Source organism: Macaca mulatta, chromosome 7 (assembly GCF_049350105.2).
Source record: "Macaca mulatta isolate MMU2019108-1 chromosome 7, T2T-MMU8v2.0, whole genome shotgun sequence".
Taxonomy (NCBI): domain Eukaryota; kingdom Metazoa; phylum Chordata; class Mammalia; order Primates; family Cercopithecidae; genus Macaca; species Macaca mulatta.
Window position 1 is genome coordinate 176160001 of NC_133412.1, and position 21319 is coordinate 176181319.

At 49.7% G+C, this 21319-nt stretch overlaps 1 protein-coding gene and 1 non-coding gene across 25 annotated transcripts in view; one reads left to right on the plus strand and one right to left on the minus strand.

The window, feature by feature from the left end:
• Positions 1-8305: 8305 nt before the first annotated feature.
• TRAF3 (TNF receptor associated factor 3) overlaps positions 8306-21319 on the plus strand; it is a 140552-nt gene continuing 127538 nt past the window's right edge. For 21 of the 24 annotated variants that reach the window (XM_077941781.1, XM_077941776.1, XM_077941773.1 and 18 more), the window contains exon 1: positions 8306-8463. The gene's annotated coding sequence lies outside the window, so the exon portion shown is untranslated. Of the gene's footprint in view, positions 8464-9517; positions 10428-15135; positions 15214-21319 lie in introns of those variants that run through there. The other 3 variants (XM_077941785.1, XM_077941775.1, XM_077941782.1) reach the window with 3 other exon arrangements.
• LOC114680049 (small nucleolar RNA U13) lies at positions 19377-19477 on the minus strand. Its single transcript, XR_003732123.2, has one exon. It is a non-coding gene; the product is annotated as a small nucleolar RNA U13 (small nucleolar RNA).

Below are 21319 nucleotides of genomic sequence, written 5' to 3' on the forward strand. Positions count from 1 at the left end.
AACTAATTTCCGCTCTGCAAAAGGGGAAACCCGGGGCCAGGAGGCACAGAAGTGTCTTCCTAAGAGCATACGGTTAGTCATGAGTTGAGTTCTGCTTTTTCGATTTCTGGTGGAGAATTCTGCTCTAGTGATTCCTCACGGGTTCCTTTTTCCTAGGGAGCTCACCACCTCTATTTTTGGGGGGACTTCTTGGCAAGAAGAGCTGGGGGCTTGTCCTGTGGTGTCCTTCATGCTCCAGGCACGAAGCCACTGTGCCAGGCCAGGGGCCCATTTGGGGGTGGATATCATGGGTTTATCATGAATTTGCCTGAAGTTCAACAGATGTTTATCGGCTGGAAGAAAGTGAAGATTAAATAGAAGGTTAGTTTTGATAGAATACAAGCTGTCAATTAAACTTTACAGTGGTCGCCCCATCTCAGAGTAAAACCAAAGTCCTGTCAGGACCCAAAAGGCCATGGATGTCCGGCTCCCCATGTCCCTACCCTACCCTCATGTCTATCCTCCGCACCTGTCTCCCTGTGCATGGGCTGCAGGCACATTGGCCACTGCGAGCAGCTCAGCAAAAGCTGCCCTTTGGGAACAGCAGTGATGTGGCCAGAGCCATCTTGGCACACAGACCATGCCCCGTGGATGCCACGTGCCATTTTCTCTCCATTGGTTCTGAAGTGGAGTTTTTAAAAAAGGACTAGACATGTTTCTATGGCATTTGGAGTTGACATTGAACAAACCTAATATGTTTCCATTTAAAAACTAGATCAGCACTTTGAGAGGCCGACGCAGGCGGATCACTGGGGTCAGGAGTTCGAGACCAGCCTGGTCAGCATGGGGAAACCCTGTCTCATCTAAAAATACAAAAATTAGCCGGGAGTGGTGGCAGGCATCTGTAATCCCAGCTACTTGGGAGGCTGAGGCAGCAGAATCACTTGAACCCGGGAGGTGGAGGCTGCAGTGAGCCAAGATCACACCACTGCACTCCAGACTGGGCGACAGAGGGAGACTCCGTCTAAACAACAATAACATCAAGCCAGGCACAGTGGCTCATACCTGTAATTCTAGCACTTTGGGAGGCAGAGGCAGGCGGATCACTTGAAGTCAGGAGTTCGAGATCACCCCAACCACCATGGCAAAACCCCCCATCTCTACTAAAATAAATAAAAAAAATGAAATAAATAAAATAAATAAATAAATTAGCAAGGTGTGGTGGCACACATGGGAGGCGGAGGTTGCGGTGAGCCAAGATCGCGCCACTGCACTCCAGCCTGGGCAGCAGAGTGAGACCCTGTCTCAAATAAACAAACCAGATCAATAGGGCCTGCCTGTTGGGCACCCACCATCACTTCTGTGGCAGCCACCAGATGAAGGGCAATGCCCCATCCCCCGCTTGCTTTGTCTCAAAGATGGAGACACCTGATGGTTTCCAGTGTTGGGTGTTATTCCTCTGGAAGAGTCCCAGATGTGGGGTCACTGGGTTGAGAGAGATTCGCCTGTGTTTTCAGCACTCAGGACGCTTGTGTTATCAGTTGCTGTCCACAGCTGAGTGCCGATTTTCACTCCCCCAGCTCCCACTTGCTGGAACTGAGAGTCAACTGTGGTCTGTTCATGACACAAGATAATGTCCCATGGTGGTTCAAATTTATCTGATGCTCAACAGATGTTTTTTGGCTGGAAGAAAGTGAAGATCAAATATGAGGTTAGTTTTGATAGAATACAAGTTGTCAATCAAACTTTACAGTGGGTGCCCCATCTCAGACTAAAGTCCTCTCAGGACCCAAAAGGCCATGGATGTCCGGCTCCCCATGCCCCTACCCCACCCTGTTGTCTATCCTCCCCGCCTCTCTCCCTGGGCACTGGCTGCAGGCACATTGACCTCGTGGAATGCTCACCGACTCCGGGGCCTCTGGCCAGGCTGTTCCCTCTGCCTGGGTGCTCTCCCTGCTGGTCCCGCGGGTCTGCCTCCTTCTCTCAGGTCTAACATTCACAGGGCACCTCCTCTGCTGCCCTCCCTGGCCTCTCCCTCTAGGCCTCCCCTCTTCTCCCCTGCATTGCTTTCTCTGTAGCTCTCATAGATTCACTTGTGGTGATCTGTTCTCTGTCTCCACCCACAAGAAAGTAAGCTCCGAAAGGCCAGGCATGCAGTTGGTTTTGTGCTGGTGGAGAGCTGGGAGGTGGGGCGTCCCCAACGAGCAGCTCTGGACTGAATGAACACGGGGAAGGAGGGAGGGGTCGCTTCTGTCCCGCAGCCTGTGACCCTACAGACTGGTCCTCAGCCTCGGGGGATGAGGGAGGGCACTGCATGTGCGTCTGTTCATGGTGGGAGGCATAGTGCAATGTTGACAAATTAGATAATTTCTGTACTTTTCAAACATTTCGTTTCATTAATCCAAGACTTAATTGGACCCAATAATTTCCCCCCTCCTAATTTCCAATGTGCAGGGAGGACCAGGGCTCACTTCCTTGGCTGTTGCCAGGTGAGATAAGTTGGGCCCTCCAAGGCCCGCCAACCACTGGTTTTCCTGGCTGAGTGCAGCGGGTTGCTGAGGGCTGGGGCTGAGTTGCTTAGGATGAGTTTGGGGGTGGGGGCCACAGAGGGGCTATTCTGAGCCTGCAGGTTGGGGACAGTGATGAGGCAGAGTGGTGCGGCCTCTGAATGGGATTTTAAGGAAGGCATGAGGTGTTCACAGTGAGCTTAATGAGTTTTGCTTCATCCCAATCCTCTTCCTGGTCTCCCATGATGCCTTCAGCAGAAGATGCTCTTTCTTAGGAGCATGATGGAGATGGATTTATTTTCAGAAGGCATTAAAGGTCGAGGTGGGCCAGGTGCGGTGGCTCACGCCTATAATCCCAGCACTTTGGCAGGCTGAGGTGAGTGGGTCACCTGAGGTCAGGAGTTCAAGACCAGCCTGACCAACATGGTGAATCCCCGTCTCTACTAAAAAACAACCAAAAATTAGCCAAGCGTGGTGGTGGGCACCTGTAATCCCAGCTACTCAAGAGGCTGAGGCAGGAGAATTGCCTGAACCTGGGATGCTGAGGTTGCAGTGAGCCAAGATCACACCATTGCACTCCAGCCTGGGCAACAGAGCGAGACTACGTCTCAAAAATAAAGGAAAGAAAGAAAGGAGGGAAGGAAAGAAGGAAGGAAGGAAGGTCGAGATGGGCGTGGGGCTCCAGGCAAAGCTGCCTGTAGGATGCCAGCCACATCCAAGATTCATGTTCTCCCAAAAGATTTCGGGAAAATGCCAGAGATGTGTGTGTGCATGTGAGTGTGCATGTGTGCACATGTGTGCATACAAATCCCAGAATGGGTTCCCTAAAATGAGGATGGCTGGGGGCAGTGGCTCACGCCTATAATCCCAGCACTTTGGGAGGTTGAGAAAGGAGGATCGTTTGAGCACAGGAATTCCAGACCAGCCTGGGCAATGTAGTGGGACCCTGTCCCTCCAAAAAAAAAAAAAAAAAAAAAAAAAAAAACAGTAGTTGGGCATGGTGACACACACTTGTGTTTTCAGCTATTCAGAAGAGAGGACTGCCTGAGCCTGAGCCTGGGAGGTAAAGACTACAGTGAGCTATGATTGCACCACGGCTCTCCAGCTTGGGTGACAGAGTGAGACCCTGTTCAAAAAAAAAAAAAAGGATATCTTCATCTCCCTGAGCAGTCCATGGAGAAAATCAGAACTGGTTTTCTTCAAACTGATTGTTATTATTACTATTTTTGAGACAGAGTCTGGTTCTGTCACCCAGACTGGAGTGCAGTGGCACAATCGTGGCCCACTGCAACCTCCACCTCCCATATTCAAGCAATTCTCCTGCCTCAGCCTCCCAAGTTGCTGGGATTACAGGCGCCCACCACTATGCCCAGCTAATTTTTTTATTTTTAGTAGAGACGAGGTTTCACCATGTTGGCCAGGCTGGTTTCGAACTGCTGACCTCAAGTGATCTGCTTGCCTCGGCTTCCCAAAGTGCTAGGATTACAGGCGTGAGCCACCATGCCTGGCCTCTAATTATTTTTATTTTAATTTTTTTGTAGAGACGAGGTCTCACCATGTTGCCCAGGCTGGTCTCCTGTCCTCAAGCGATCCTCCTGCCTCAGCCTCCCAAAGTGCTGGGATTACTGATGTGAGCCAGCTCGCCAGAACTGTTTTTCTGTGGCCAGGGACCCCAGCCTCTCACCTTCCCTGTCATCACTGCCCTCTCCTCCCCTCTCGAATATACCACGTGAGGGATTTGCACACCCACGCCCATCTCCACCTTCCTTCCTTCCTTCTTTCCTTCCCTTCTTTCTTTCTTTCCTTTACTTTTGAGATGGAATCTTGCTCTGTTGCCCAGGCTGGAGTGCAATGGCGTGATCTCACCTCACTGCAACTTCAGCCTCCCAGGTTCAGGCAATTCTCCTGCTTCAGCCTCTTGAGTAGCTGGGATTACAGGTGCCCGCCACCACGCCTGGCTTGCTCTGCCTCCCCACCCCCATTTCCTCTGCATTTGTTTACAAGCATTCCTGGCCAGAGAAGGGCACCAGCAGCTTGCTTCTTTGCTGGCGACCTCTGCTGTCAGCCAGGGTCTACTTCAAGGACAAGATGGGCTTCCCAGCCCAGCTGCCCCAGTGTGCACTCATGATAGAGCAGGGTGCTTTGGCGCCACAACCACTCCAGCTCCCTGAATCCCCTTCGACATCTTTAGTAGCTCTTTCAAGTCTAAAATGGTGCTTTCAAACTTTAGGTCATGAATCAAAAGTAAGTTTAGAGGGTCATGGCCAGCATTAAAAAATAAACAGAACGGAAAATATCGGAGTGTGTCACAGGTTTGAGATGATCTGTTGTTACATGTGTGTACACACACAGGTTATGAACAACTGGGTTACCATGTAAAATGTATTCAAAGGTTCAGAAGCCACTTGTTGGAATAGTTACTAAAACTGTGATTCTGCCATGCATCAGGCTCCGCCCCCCAAGGCTGGGCACAGTGGCTCACGCCCATAATTCCAGCACTTTGGAAGGTCAAGGCAGGCGGATCACCTGAGGTCAGGAGTTCAAGACCAGCCTGGCTAACATGGTGAAACCCCATTTCTACTGAAAATACAAAAAATTAGCCAGGTGTGGTGGTGCACGCCTGTAATCCCAGCTACTCAGGAGGCTGAGGCAGGAGAATGACTTGAACCCGAGAGGTGTAGGTTGCAGTAAGCCGAGATCGCGCCATTGCACGCCAGCTTGGACAACAAGAGTGAAACTCCGTCTCAAAAGAAAACAAAACAAATCAAAACCAAGGTCTCCGACCCCCAGCCCCAGGCCATGTGTAGCATGTTTGAGTGCGAGAAGTTGCCAGCACCCTTCAGCCCAAGTTGACCCACAGGGGCCAATGGTTTTTGTGTGGGCAGGCGCCACCTGAGGCACAGACCATCACATTCAGGGAGAGGTGTAACAAAACCCCTTTCCTAGCCCTGAAGCCCCCGGCACTCTGCTCTGAATACCTTTTCCTTCTCGCTGAAAAACAAACAGGATGGCCTTCTGAGCTGTTGCATGTCTGTGAGTCACTTGAATATCTGCATGCACCTCTCCCAAAAATGCAGCAAGCAGAACATGTAATGCTACATCAACTCCTGTGAGACATGTGTCCAAAGATGCTGTCAGTTTGTTGTTGGACGTTGCCATAGGGAACAGAGATCTGCCTTTGAAGTACAGCAAGGAGAGAGCTCTCCTTCCTGCCCATCATTGCTGCCCAGTGGCTCTAATTGCAGGGGCGAGAACACCGGCCCCCAACCCCCAAAGCAGTTGCCCTGCTTGGGGCAAACTTCTTTGTCCTGTGCCCCTTCAATTCCCCACAGCAGAGGATCTTCAGAACTGCTCAATTGGAGAAGAAAAAGGAGGAGGAGGAGGGGAGGGAGAGAAAGGGAGGGAATCCGTCTCACCAGCAGAGGGCTCAGCCTGGTTGTGCCTGACTTCATTCTGAACGTTGCTTTCTAATGCTAGGCTGGAGCATGAAAGGAGCCGCAGAAAACCCTCTCATGGGTCTTTGGACCTTCTGCCTTGCTTCTTCTTCTTTTTAAATTATTTGTTTATTTATTTATTTTTCCTTTTTTGAGACAGGGTCTCACTCCATTGCCCAGACTGGAGTCCAGTGGTGCCATCATGGCTCACTGCAGCTTCAACCTCATGGGCTCAAGCAATCCTCCCGCTTCAGCCTCCCAAAGTGCTGGGACCACAGGCATGAGCCACCATCCTTTTTTTTTTTTTTTTTTTTTTCCCCAGACAGAGTCTTGCTCTGTCGCCCAGGCTGGAGTGCAATGGCACATTCTTGGCTCACTGCAAACTTTGCCTCCTGGGTTCAAGTGATTCTCTTGCCTCAGTCTCCTGGGTAGCTGGGATTACAGGCGCCCTCCACCACACCTGGCTGATTTTTATATTTTTAGTAGAGACATGGTTTCACCACGTTGGCCTGGCTGGTCTCGAACTCCTGACCTCAGGTGACTTGCCTGCCTGCGGCCTCCCAAAGTGCTGCGATTATAGGCGTAAGCCACGGTGCCTGGTCCATGTCCTGCTTCTTTTAAAACAACCAAAAATAGTCCAGCCTAGGGAACGGAGTCTGTCCTGATTTTGGCAAAATTAAACCAGATCCTAGGTAACACACAGCATAAGGCAGGTGTTGGGAGTGGGCCCCAGTCGACAGGGTGCCAGGACTGTGGGCCGAGCAGGGCTGGGGACATGGGAGGCCTCAGTGCCTGGGTTATGGGAAGTGGTTGGGACCCTGAGCCTGAGGTCAGTAACATCCCAACTCCCCACAGGCAAGAAAGGGCACCTGAGGCTCCCAAGGGAAGTCCACCATGGGGGCGGGGGAGATCGCTGGACTCCAGCAGTCCCTGTGAGGGACAGCCAAGGCTGGCCTGTCACCCCTAAAAGAGCTGTGCCTGTGGCACAGACAGAGGTGCCACTGTGGCCTGGTGAGTGTGACTGTAGAACAAGCACCTGTTGGGCTAATGGAGCCAGAGACATGGCTCCAGCAGCCAGGTCGGAGTATCTGAGGTTCTGGAACATTCCATGGGTGAAGCTTCAGGGGGAGATGCTGGACTTCCTGCCTCCACTCACATGAGTCACTGGAGCAGTACAAGAAGGCAGACTAGCCTTGGCTACTCACACTGGTCTCAGCTCTGGGGTAGGGCTCTTTATAAGCCTTCTCCAGAAGTGAAAAATGCAAAGTCCTCTGTCTCCTCACCACTGACTTGCAAACTCCAGCGAAAGCCTCACCCCTCAGTTGGCCCATAGTCGCCCAGAAGCCCTCCTTTCGCTCCCCATCTCGCCAGGCCCAGCCAGGCTGGCTGCTGTCTTGGTGGGCCTAGGTGAATCACTGATGTCATCACTGATGCCTTTGGGGCAAAAGGCCGAGACCTCGGGAGCAACGCGCAGGCCCCAGCGGCCTGGTGTGCAGGGGCAGCCAGGACCGCCGAGGACGCTGGGGGCACGTGGCAAACTGGCCACCCCGTCCACCCGTGAGCAAGACACCACTCGGGGGTGTGGGAAGGTCCCCGGGAGGGAGAAAGGAAAGTGCCACCAAACTAATGTGGAGCCCTGCCCTCTGCACGCGAAAGGGGCCCCACGGCCTGAGTCACCCTCAGCCCCACCTGCGTGTGCGCGAGGGTGCGTGGCCTGGTATGAGTGCCAACGGTGTTACTGAGCGTGTGTGCGCGTGTCCGCGTGAGGGGAGTGTGAGCGTCGTGTATGCGTCCGCTACAGTGCGGGGGGCCGCATGTCGGACCCGTACGTGTACGTAGGGGTCGCGTGTGGCCATGGGCACACGGGCGTGCACGCGCGGGGGCTGCGTATGCCGGCGTGGGGGGCGCGGGCCAGGTGGCCGCGGGGAGGAGCGGCGCCAGCACCTCTCGGCCCCCACGCGGCCTGCGTGGCTTTTTGACCCGGAAAGGCGGGGACACGAGGACGCGCGGCGGCGGGGGCGCGGCGGGGGCGGCGCAGAGCGTGGAGGCCCGCGGGGCGCGCGGCGGAGACTGGAGGGAGGTGGGGGGCGCCCGGGGCCGTCCCCGCCCCGCGCCGCCGCGCCGCCGTTGCTAAGGCCGGGCGGGCGGGCGGCGGGCGCGAGGGCCCTTAGCAACGGGTCGCGGGCGCGCGCGGGGACCGGCGGGCGCGTGGGGCCGGCGGCGCTCGCGGGCTCCTGCCGCTCCCACGCGCGCGGGCGGCGGGGGCGGGGCGGCGGGCGCGCCGGGGATTTCCAGCGCGCGAGAGGAAGTGCCTGCGCGGGACTGCGTGAGGGAGCGAGGGAGCGAGGGAGCGCGGCGCGGCCGCCGCGTGCGCGAGCCGGGGTTGCAGCCCAGCCGGGACTTTCCAGCCGGCGGCAGCCGCGGCGGCCGCCGGCTCTTCCCCGCCCCCCGCCATGGGGCAGCCCGGGGAGCAGGACGCTGCGGACCGCGGCGGAGGACGCGCCCGGCGCCCCTGAGCCGGTCGAGCGGCGGCGGACCGCGAGGTAAGGCGCCGCGGCGGGCGGGCGGGCCTCCGGCGCGCGGCCGGGCGCCTCCATCCCAGTCGCCTCCATCCCGCGCCCTCGGCGGCGGGGCCCGGGGGCCTCAGAGCTGCCCGGCGCGGGCCCGGCCCGGCGCAGGCCCGGCCCGTCCCGGCGGCGAGTGCGGGGCGCGGCTTTAGCCTGGCCCCGCGCCCCAGCCCGGCTGCCTCCCGCCCCCGGACGCCTCAACTTCGGCAAACTTTGTCCCGGAGGCCAGGCTCGGGGCCCAAGGGGGCCGGGACGCCCGCAGCTTTTCAGGAAACGGGGCGCGCAGGCCTCGCCACGGCCGTGACCCCCGCGGGCGTTGAGGACCCGGCACCCCGCGGGGCCGCGGGTTTCACGCGGAGGGACGGCGGCTCAGGAGCTGCGTGGCCGAGCGCGCTGCCCGGGCCGGCGGGGGGGGCCCGGGCGTTATTGGAAAGTTGGTCCTGAGTCATGCCGCCGCAGAGGCGCCTCCGACCGCTTGGGGGGCGGCGCGGGGGGTCCGGGTTGGGCTCAGGACGCAAATTCCCCTTCCGCGGCCGCCGAGGGCCGGCGACTCCCGGGGCACCGGGCAGCTCCGGGCCGCGGGCTCTGCGTCTTCCCCGCGGGCGCCAGGCGGCTCTCGGCGGGCTGGCAGGTTCCACGCCGCCAGCCAGCCTGGTGTGGGGACTTCGGTCTAGTATTTGAGCCCAAGGAGAGAATTCTGTGTGGAAAATTCTCTCCCTTCGATGTGAAACAGTAACAAACTGGAAACGGATGAGGTGTTGTGGACGTGCTTGGAAATCCAAGAAGCCTTCAGATTACGAGCCGTTGACGGGACCAGTTGTATTTCACATTTTTCGAATTAAGCTCAGAATCAGTTTTCAGAATGAGATGTGATGCGTGATGCGTGGTGTGTGTGTGTCTGTGTGTGTATGGATATAATTCATTCATTTTTGTGGCGTCAGAAAGGTTATGTCGAGCGTTGTAGCGGCTTCTTAATTTACATTCACAGCATACAACTGAAGAGGAGCCATTATTTATTTTTTTTTTCTAGCATTTGCTGCGACTACACACTGCCGGAGCGTTTGGAAATGTTGTTTGCTGTTACCCTGTATGTGTCTATAAAATTCTTACTGTAGGGAATGGCCAAGTGGACCATCAGTTCGTCCTGAGATCTTCTCATGTCTCTCACGTCTTTGAAAATGGCCTGTGAAAAGACTGCATCATATGTAGGATGTCTGGCAAAATAGTGTACAGCGTTCTTTTCTCAAATGAGAGGAAATGTGTACCTGTTCACCGCGTTGTGACAATGTAAATGTTAAGAATTAGTCTAAAGATGAAAATTCTTTGGCCAAAGCAAGATAAGCCTTATCGGTATGAAAACTGGAAAATATCACATGGGACTGGAAATCCTGTGAGTGGGTGCTCATGACGGAAACCCTGACAGACCTTGGATTCCAGCATCGCTAGTGAAAATCAGACCTTATCATGGATAAGGGTTAAGATGTAAGGTGTCTCACCCAGACGCCATCTGTTCCAGCTGTCAATGCAGAAGCCAGGAAAGGAGAGAGAGATGGCCAGGGAGAATTCCAGCTTTTTTTTTTTTTTTTTGAGACATTCATGTGAATTTCTCTGCGAGGGGAAAGAAGACCAATTATTTTCCTTGGATGCTATCCCTTCTTTTGCAGTTAATAAGATGGCTTCACTCAGTGAGAAGCTGTAAAGAGATTTCACTGGAAACAGGCAGTAACAGTCTCCAGTTGTTTCTGTTAATACCATCAAAATGTCCCTACTCTTGTTTGTGCCTTGAAGAAAGTCCTTCATTAACTGAGACGTCTGAGCCTGCCTTGCGGATTCTGATTCTCTAAATACTCCTGCAAGAATCCCTTTAATTTTTGACTCTGCAACTCAAGAAGGACCTTTCTAGGGTATTATCAGGATATGCATGCTAATGATACCGTCAGGTTAGATGAGAATGATTGATCACTCCCTTAAAATCCTTTTTTATGATGTTAAAGCTGTACTTTAAGAAAGATAAAACTGCTACTGTGGCGTTGCAAGTCTGAGCTAGCTCAGGCAAACAAAGGAAATTGCGTTAAATTTGCCCAACTCTTATTTTCTCTTCATATAGCAAGACTCTCCAAACAGCAAGTGATCTAACCTATCAAATATTATGCAATAGTTGAATTTCCTTGCAGTGGTCAGTTTAAAGAACTGTTAACTTAGCAGAGGCGACGTTTCGTGGCCAAGGCCCTCAGGGTCCATTCCATGGAATCAGGGACTCCTTGCTGCTGCTTTGCGAGTGTTCGTGGAGGAAGAAAAATTACTTGGTATTCTTTTTGTGTGGAGGAGTCATAATAACTGACCTCAGATACAGAGAAAGTGGGAAGAGTGAGAAAGAGGGAGGTGAGGCCAGAGGATTTGGAAGGCTACCAGAGAGAGTCAGCCGAGACCTGAGTGTGGAGATGATGCTTAGACTTGCTTTGAGCAGTGGGGATGAAGCCAGAATGAGGGAGGCCTAGACGCCCGAGAGAGGTACACGGGATAGGTGCCATGCGGTCTGCACCAGTGCAGCAGGCTTTGGGTCCCAAAGATGCGAATGGAAATAGAAGAAAATGCAGTTTTAAACAGAACAGGAAAAAAAAAAAAAACAGAAAATGTTATGTGTGCTTGTGTAAAATTTATTATTCATAATTAAAATACAAAATGCCTTTCTCATTTGAGAAAGCCTTTATTGACTAAGTTCTGCACAACAGTATTCCAGGAAAGGGGATGGGAGACGGACCACCCTAGGGAGAAGAAGGCGGAGTTTTTTACTATTAAGCATAATACCTTTCTTGTTTATTTGTTTTGGTGAAGCTTATTGTCGGCCTGTGCAGATGACTTGGAGTAGGCTGGCAGGTAGTGGGATGTCATAAATGCTGATGCCTGTTGGTTTCTATCAACTTTAGGAATCAGGTGGGAATTGATGCTGCATTCTGTATTCCTCGAGATAAGTGGATCATTAATTGGGACTTGGGAGTCTATTTCTCATTGAATTAATGTTCAGTTAATGTGCCCTGAGTTCTCATAATGTTCTGGTTACCATGCTGGGAAGAGTGAGACACAGCATCCGTCTGCTGGGGTGTGATCTGCAGGGATATAGGCCATCTTGGCCCCTGTGCACGGTGAGGGGACGTGCCAGAAACCAACAGATACTTGACTGAGACAGACCAGGACAGAGCTTATGGCAGGACGCATAAGGAAAAAGCCAGCATCCTGCCCTTAGGTGCTAACCATTTGGCAGAGACTACTTTCTCCCACCAGGAAGAAACCAGCAAGTCAAAATGTAGGATGAGATGAATTAGTGGATAGGGTAGAATTCTAGAAGTGTGGTGGGAATCCACCATAAGGGAAAGAGAAAGCTCTTGGTTGGCTGAGGTAGTTGGGTAGGTCTTCTGGGAAGCGGCGTTGAGTTGAGGCCCAGTGTCAGGAAAGCTCTGGTATAGTGGGGCCATCTGGGCCCCCTTACAGGGCCCCCTCCCACTTTGTTTTGGTAAGATGGGATCTGACAGCTTGCCATCCTGTCACTCCTTGCCAGTAGATGCGGGGCTGGCCATGCTGCTGCTCATTGGGTTTCTAGTTGGGAAGTTGCATGTGCTGGCCTTTGGCTCTTGTGACTGGGAGCTCATGTGGGTCAGGCATACTGTACTGTGAAGGGCATGGTCTGTGGAGGGGAACAGAGCAGCAGGCCCTAACCTGGGTGACACTACTTGGCTGTCCCTACCATTTTTCATTGCATGTAGAAAGTCTCAAAAGTGGCAGGGGAGGGGTGTAAATGTTAAAAAGCCCCTTCCTAGCCTGACGTGCTCACCTGTGGTCCCAGCTACCCCAGAGAATGAAGTGGGAGGATCACTCTAGTCTGGGTAACACAGTGAGACTCCTGGCTCTAAAATAAATTTATTTATTTATTTATTTATTTTATTTGAAATGGTCTCACTCTGTTGCCCAGGCTGGAGTACAGTGGCCCGATCTTGGCTCACTACAACCTCCACCTCCTGGGTTCAAATGAGTCTCCTACCTCAGCCTCCCTAGTAGCTGGGATTACAGGCGCCCACCACCACACCTGGCAATTTTTTTTTTTTTTTTTTTTTGAGGCAGAGTCTCACTCTGTCACCCAGACTGAAGTGCAGTGGCGTGATCTCAGCTCACTGCAACCTCCACCTCCGGGATTCAGGCGATTCTCCTGCCTCAGCCTCCTGAGTAGCTGGGGACCACAGGTGCGTGCCACCATAACTAGCTAATTTTTGTATTTTTAGTAGAGGTGGGGTTTCACCATCTTGGCCAGGCTGGCCTCAAACTCCAGACGTCAAGTGATCCACCTGCCTTGGCCTCCCAAAGTGCTGGGATTACAGGCGTGAGCCACTGTGCCCAGCCTTCCCAGCTAATTTTTGTATTTTTTAGTAGAGACAGGGTTTTGCCATGTTCGCCAGACTAGTCTTGAACTCCTGACCTCAAGTGATCCGCCCACCTCAGCCTCCCAAAGTGCTGGGACTACAGGCGTGGGCCACCACACTCAGCCTATTTATTTTTTTGAGATGGAGTCTTCTATTGCCCAGGCTGGAGTGCAGTGGTGCAGTCTTGGCTCACTGCAGCCTCTCCCTCCTGGGCTCAAGTGATTTTCCTGCCTTAACCTCCTGAGTAGCTGGGACTACAGGTGCCTGCCCCTATGCCCCATAAAATACAAAATACAAAATATATTTTGTATTTTATACAAAAACATAAAAATTTTGTATTTTTAGTAAAGAGTGGGTTTCACCATGTTGGCCAGCCTGGTCTCGAACTGACCTCAAGTGATCCACCCATCTCAGCCTTGCAAAGTGCTGGGATTACAGGCATGAGCCACCACACCCTGCCCTGGCTCTAATATTTTTAAAAAGTCCTTCCCCCAACCTACTCCTGTGTCATCCATGCTTAAATCACCTCAGTCTCCTTAATTCTCAAGAACTGAAAAATTGGGGCCCTACATTTCATTTCACAATTTACTTTTTTTCTAGGATTGTTCCATGCTGATTTCGAGAATTAAAAAAAAAAAATTAAATGAAGGCTATTTGGTGGTAACTTCTCATGGGGCAGTTCTATCAAGAAAGATATGAAGATCTGCTTCTTTGACATTCTGATTTCCTTTCCAGTTGAAACACTTATTCTATGGCAGAACCCAAAAGCGTATTTATTGGAAACTTGATTTCTTTAAGTGGAGAGAAAAGCTAAATTGATTAACCAAGTAGAGTAATACAAATCTGTAAGGCAACAGTAGCATCAAAGTGGTGAAATGTGAATCTCCAGGAGTCATGAACATTGTAATGAAGGTTTTCCGAGATTAATTTTGTGTCCTGGAAGGTTACTGCCAATTAGGAGGCCTATGTCCACAAGGTAATGAGGTGCTTGTTAGGCCTTCCCTCCTTTCCCCAAGGGCCAGGCAAATGGTAAGCTCTTGGTCAGTGTTTGTGGCCAGATTCTGCAAGCCGGGAAGACAGGACATGTGACAGATTCCCACAGTGGTTCCGTGTGTTTGGAATGTGTGTCGGCAGTTGGGTGTGCCTTGTAGCGGCCTCCCTTAGCTGTGTGTTCCTGGAGGTCAGGCTTCCATCCTCCTGTTCTGATAATACTTAGCTCCAGGATTAGTTGCATTGGGGGTTTGTTTGGTGGAAAGTTTCATTTCACCATGTAATTTTCTTGGATGCTTTTAATGACTTAAAAGCTGGAAGAACAGGAAAACTAGTTCTCTTGAGCTCTTTCATGTCCAGTAATACTCAGAAATTATAACTTTATGCTGCAAATTAAACCTGCTGCTTGAAACATTATTATAGGGTAAATTAACAGTTTAGGTTTCAGAGGCTTTTCTGTGTGACTTTCCCCTTAGTGGGAGGGGGTTTGGTAAGCCCATTAAGTTTTATCTTAAAATTTAATGTGAATTGTACATTGTCCTCCGTAATATGGTTGATTGTTTTAATATAAACTTACCTTGTTCCCTAAATCTTTTAAAACTCTTGGTTCTCCAAAAGATGTATTGTGTTTCTGGAATCCCACTGTGGATTCCTGGAGCTGTCCACCTCACAGCTGGAGAAGTGTGGCATAGTGGAGGGTACCAACTTTGAGGATCTGAATTCCAGTCTGCCCTCTGTATTTAGTGGTAGAATGACCTTGGGCAGGCTGCTTGGCCCCGCTGAATTGATTTCCCTATCTATACAATGGAGCTACTAGCACCAGGGACATCACTTGCTTTTTATGAGTTAGATGGATGGGAAAGCATTGTGGAGATGTTAATTTTCACAGTATTAGAGGATTGAGGTGTAATAGAGTAAGAATGTTAAGATCTTAGAATGTAAATATCAGATCTTGTTAGTTAGGGACCACAGAAGTTTTCTAGTTGAGGTCTCTTATTTTATGTGGGAGGCAGCTGAGGCTCTTGAGAGTTTGGGTCAGCACCTCTCACAAGGCAAATAATGACAAAGCAAGGGCTATTCACCCAGGGTAGGTTTTTCCCTACCTAATTCCAAGGAGGGTTAATTGAGAATTATTGAATCACCCACACTTTTTTTGAGAACTTTCTAAGTGCTAGGGGCTATGCTCGTTGCTAAAGCTAAAAAGTCAGATAGGATGCCGTCTGATCATGTGGTAGGTGCCACGACAGTGGAACAGAGGCTCTGGTGCATTGTGGAGGCGCTGTGCAGTTTCGACCTGGGTTAGGAGGAGGCATTTCCCAAGGAGGTAACTCTTAGGGAAGCTAGCAGCAGGAGTGGGGAATTCTGGGCTAGCAGGGAGTCACCTGGCAGAGGGCCCGTGAGTCGGAAGGGGTTCTGCTGTGGCTGTCCTTCAGGGGAGCGGGTACAGGAAAAGGAACCCAGCCACTTCTGGGTGCTGCCTTTGTGACAGCCTAACTTCTGAGGTAGGAATTCTCCCCATTTTACAGATGAGGAAAAGGAAGAGCAACAGGCCTGCTGGACCCCAGAGTTCATGGTTTCACCACAGCTGAACTACAGTGCAGTTTTTTAGATTTTCTTCAGGTTCTAAACTTCTTAGTTTTGCTTTCAGAGTAGACTTTAGTTTTGCTGCTAGAGAGTGCTTTTTTTTAAAATGGTGTATTTTTCATACAGCCTTTCCCTTTCATCCAACATCTGTTTTGCCTATATGGCTGATTATTCTAGGCCGCACTCCATTCCATCTCTGCCATGAGTTCCTTTCTTACAGCAGCCCCCTCGTATTTACTGTCCTTTGACACATTTGGTTGGGAGGTTCTTTTCGCAGTGGCTCAGATGCTTCTTACAGCTTGCTGAGTAGCAGTCCCTAACCTGATTTGCTAATGTGTTTTCTTTCCCCTTTCTCTCTTAATTTACATTTAAACTGGTAGTCTAGTAATAATGATAGCATTTAGTCATTATGTCTTTACAGAGTTTTACAAACATTAGCTTGTTAGTGATGAACAAGTCCCCAAGGCCTGGTCACTCTGTAGAGAGCATAATGGTTACAGCCTAGCACCTATTCATCTTGAATTTAATTGTAACTACAGATTGCCTGTGGAAATATGAGTTAAAGGCATGGAAGCTGTCACCGCTGTTAGCAGGGAAATGATGTTTGGCTATTTTGGAGAATACTTAAGGTGGCTCTTCTGTGAGAACCACTGTCAAGGTTTTGAACTTGCAACCAGGAGGGGTCAGTGGTGGCTGAGCAGAGATGTAGGGGCTTGTTTCATGGCCATCTGTACCTGCTCCAGGAAGGACTGTGAATAAGAGAATGCGGCCGGACACTGAGGCCACTAGGTCAGGCCCTTGGGATGACAGAGGGTAGATTTCTTTGTTCTTAGACCTAAGTGGGCCCTTGTAGGGTGGAGGCAGTGGCATGAGAGCCTTCCCTGCCTTCTCCAGATTGAGGGATGTTTCTGTGCATCTGGGATAGGTCTCTAGGGTTGAGACGACAAGCTTCTCAAGGGTTGGGTCACTTCATTCTTTGTATTGCTACAGTCTGGCCTAAGATGGACCCAGTAAAAACGAGACCAGTTTATGTATGGAAGGAATCAGCCCTGCTTTGAATTCTAGTCTGTCCTTCTGCTAACTGTGCTGTTAAATTCCTCTTCCTTTCTAAGCCTCAGCTTTCTCATCTATGCAAAGGTAACTGTGGAGTTCACAGTCACACAGAAAAGCCTCTGAAACCTAAACTCTCCATCTGGAGATGGATGGTGGTGATGGTCACACAACATTATGAATGTATTTAATACCACTGGACTATACACTTGAAATGATTACGATGGTAAATTTTGTTATGTGTATTTTACCATAATAAAAAAAGTAATTGAGACCTAAACGTGAGCCTGGGCTTGGCGCAGAGGTTCGTGCCTGTAATCCCAGCACATTCGGAGGCCGAGGTAGGTGGATCACCTGAGGTCATGAGTTCGAGACCAGCTTGACCAACATAGTGAAACCCCATCTCACCTAAAAATACAAAATTAGCTGGACGTGGTGGCGCATGCCCGTAATTCCAGCTACTTGGGATGCTGAGGCAGGAGAATTGCTTAAACCCGGGAGGCAGAGGTTGCAGTGAGCCCAAGATTGTGCCATTGCACTCCAGCCTGGGCAACAAGAGTAAAGCTGCGTCTAAAAAAAAGTCTGTGCCAGGTGCAGTGGCTCATACCTGCAGTCCCAGCACTTTGAGAGAATGAGGCAGGGGGATTGCTTGAATCCAGGAGTTCTAAACCAACCTGGGCAACATAAGACCTTGTCTCTACAAAAAATTTAAAAATTAGCTAGTCATGGTGGTGTGTTCCTGTAGTCCCATCTAACTACTCAGGAGGCTGATGCGGGAGGATTGCTTGAGCCCATGAAGTCAAGGCTGCAGTGAGGTGTTATTGTGTCACCGTACTTTAGCCTGGGTGACTCAGTGAGATCCTGTCTCAAAACAAGAACAAGAAAAATGGGAGCATGTGAGAGAATATAAGAACCTAGTGTTTCAGAAGTGACCATTTCTCTTCCCCTTTCCTCTCCTGAGTGATTTCGTAAAGGGAATGACTTACTAGCAAGGCGGATGGCAGGCCGTCTTGGAAGTATGGCCTGTCCCTGGAAGAAGTACCGGTGGGAGTAGAAGGACATTATTGGACTGCAAATAAATTATTTATAAAAAGGGTAAAATGTCTAGAAAGTGAAATCACAGTATATTTGCACAAAAGGAACATCTATTGATATCTCCCCTTTTTAAAAGCAGTTTTAGCATATGAATTTTTGTGTATTTAAATTCATATTTTAGCACTTTATTTTTTTCTGTTATTTAGCAATAATAGTGTTCTTCAATTTGAGCTGGGTGTGGTGGCTCATGCCTGTAATCCCAACACGTTGGGTGGCTGAGGGGGGCAAATCGCTTGAGGTCAGGAGTTCAAGACCAGCCTGGCCAACATGGTAAAATCCCTTCTCTACTAAACCAAAAAAAAAGAAATTAGCTGGGTGTGGTGGCACGTGCCTGTAGTCCCAGCAACTGAGGCAGGAGAATCGCTTGAATTCGGGAGGTGGAGGTTGCAGTGAGCCGAGATGGCACTACTGCACTCCAGCCTGGGTGACAGTGAGACTGTCTCCAACAACAACAACACTTCAATTTATTCAGGTCTCTGTTCACATTTGACCTCTTCAAAGGGGTCTTCCCTGAACACCCTAATTAAACAGCCCATGCTGTTGCTCTGGTCACTTGCCTTGCTTTTTTTTTTTTTTTTTTTCCATAGCAGAAAATGTTTTTCCTTCCCTTTTTCTTTTTGAGATGGAGTCTTGTTCTGTCACCCAGGCTGGAGTGCAGTGGTGTGATCTTGGCTCACTGCAACCTCTGCATCCCAGGTTCAAGCGATTCTCCTGCTTCATCCTCTCGAGTAGCTGGGGTTACAGGTACGTGCCACCACACCTGGCTAATTTTTGTATTTTTTTAGTAGTGGCTGGGGCTGGGCGCGGTGGCTCATGCCTGTAATCCCAGCACTTTGGGAGGCTGAGGTAGGTGGATCACGAGGTCAAGAGATCGAGACCATCCTGGCCAACGTGGTGAAACCCCGTCTCTACTAAAAATACAAAAATTAGCTGGGCATGGTGGCACATGCCTGTAGTCCCAGCTACTCGGGAGGCTGAGGCAGGAGAATCACTTGAACCCGGGAGGCAAAAGTTGCAGTGAGCCGAGATCATGCTGCTGCACTCCAGCCTGGGCAACAGAGCAAGACTCCATCTCAAAAAAAAAAAAAAAAAAAAAAGGTTGGGCACGGTGACCTGAGCCTGTATGTAGTCTCACCTACTCCAGAGGCTGAGGCAGGAGGATTGCTTGAGCCCAGGAATTCGACGCTGCAGTGAACTGTGATGGCACCACTGCACTCCAGCCTGGAGGACAGATGGAGAACCTGTCTCTTAAAGAAGAAAAAACAACTTTTCATCCCCCTTTACCCTTTAAGTAATCACTCCCATTCCCCAATCTTCCCGTCCCTTGATAATCTCTAATCTGCTTTTGGTTTCTGTGGATTTGCCTATTCCAGATATAGCATCTAGGAATCATATAACTTGTTTTTTGTGTCTGGCTGCTTTCACTTAGCATGATGTTTTTGAGGTACAGCCAAGTTGTAGCATGTGTCAGTATTTTGTTCCTTTTTATTGCTGAATCATAATCCATTGTATGTACATATATACCACAATCTGTCTATTCATTTGTTCATGGGCATTTGGATTATTTTTATTGACTATTAAGAGTAATGCTGCTGTAAACATTTGTGCACAAGTTTCTGTGTAGGTATGTTTTTCACCTGGGTATGTACCTAGGAGTGGAATTGCTGGTCATATGGTAATACTGTATTTAACTTATTCCCACTAGCAGTGTTCCAATTTCAGGACATCTTTGCGAAATTTATTTTGTTTTCTTTTTTATGTCACATGGATAATGTGCCAATATCATAACAAGGTTTAAGAGTGGCACCTCTCACACCTGCATTTGAATACCCAATCACACTTATGAACTACAAAAGGATGTACGTGTGTGTATGTGTGTGTGTGTTGTATATGTATATATTTTTGATTAAAGCTATTCTAGTTAGTGTAAAGTGGTATCTCATTGTGGTTTGGGTTTGTATTTTCTTTTCTTTTTTTTTTTTTTTTTTGAGATGGAGTCTGGCTCTGTCACCCAGGCTGGAGTGCAGTGGCGCGATCTCGGCTCACTGCAAGCTCCGCCTCCCGGGTTTACGCCATTCTCTTGCCTCAGCCTCCCGAGTAGCTGGGACTACAGGCGCCCGCCACCTCGCCTGGCTAGTTTTTTGTATTTTTTAGTAGAGACGGGGTTTCACCGTGTTAGCCAGGATGGTCTCGATCTCCTGACCTCGTGATCCGCCCGTCTCGGCCTCCCAAAGTGCTGGGATTACAGGCTTGAGCCACCGCGCCCGGCCGGGTTTGTATTTTCTTGATGGGCAAACATATTGAATGTCTTTTCATGTGACTCTTGGCCATTTGTACATTTTTTGGGGGGACAATGTCTGTTGAGTTCTTTATATATTCTGAATGTTAAACTTTTTTTTTTTTTTTGAGGCCGAGTCTCCTTCTGTTGCCGAGGCTGGAGTGCAGTGGCATGATCTTGGCTCACTGCAACCTCCGCCTCCTGGGTTCCAGCAATTCTCATGCCTCAGTCTCCTAAGTAACTAGGACTACAGGCACATACCACTAATTAGCCTGCCTAATTTTTGTATTTTTAGTAGAGATGGGGTTTTGCCATGTTGCCCAGGCTGGTCTAGAACTCCTGGCCTCAAGTGATCCACTCACCTCAGCCTCCCAAAGTGTTGGGATTATAGGTGTGAGCCTCTGCACTCAGCCTCTTCTGAGTTTTATTGTTTTAGTTCTTACCTTTAGGTCTTTGATCCATTTCAGTTAATTTTTGTATATGGAATGAGATAGGAGTCCCAATTCATTCTTTTGTATGTTCTTACTTAGTTTTCTCAGCACCATTTATTGAAAACACTTCTTTCCCTATTGAATGGTCTTGGCACCCTTATTAAAAATAAATTGGCCATAGATGTTTGCATTTATTTCTGGATGCTCAGTTCTATTCTGTTGCTCTGTAAGTCTGTTACATCAGTACCACACTTTATTAGTCTGTTCTCATGCTGCTAATAAAGACATACCCGAGACAGGGTAATTTATAAAGAAAAAGAGGTTTAATGAACTCATTGTTTCACATGGCTGGGGAGGCCTCACAATCACGGTGGAAGACAAGGAGGAGCAAAGGTGTGTATTACATGGCATCAGGCAAGAGAGTCTGTGCAGGGGAACTGTGCTTTATAAAACCATCATATCTTGTGAGACTTAGTATCACGAGAACATCGCGGGAAAAACCTGCCCCCATACTTCAATTACCTCCCGCTGTGTCCCTTCCCATAACACATGGGGATTGTATGAGCTACAATTCAATATGAGAATTGGGTGGAGACCCAGCCAAACCATATCACACACTGTTTGGATTCCTGAAGCTTTGTAATAAGTTTTGAAGTAGTAAGTTTGGGAAGTATGAGTCTTCCAACTTTTTCATTTTCTATATTGTTTTGACTATTTGGGGCCAGTTGAAATTTTATATGAATTTGAATGTCACCTTTTCCATTTCTGCAAAAAAGGTCATTGGAATTTTAATAGGGAGGGGATTGATTCTGTAGATTGCTCTGGGGGGTTGCAATCTTAACAGTATTGTCTTCCAATCCATGAACATGGGATGTCTTTTCTTTTTTTCTGGTTTTTTTTTTTTTTTTTTTTTTTGAGAGGGAGTCTCACTCTGTTCCCCAGGCTGGAGTGCAGTGGTGCAGTCTCGGCTCACTGCAAGCTCCGTCTCCTGG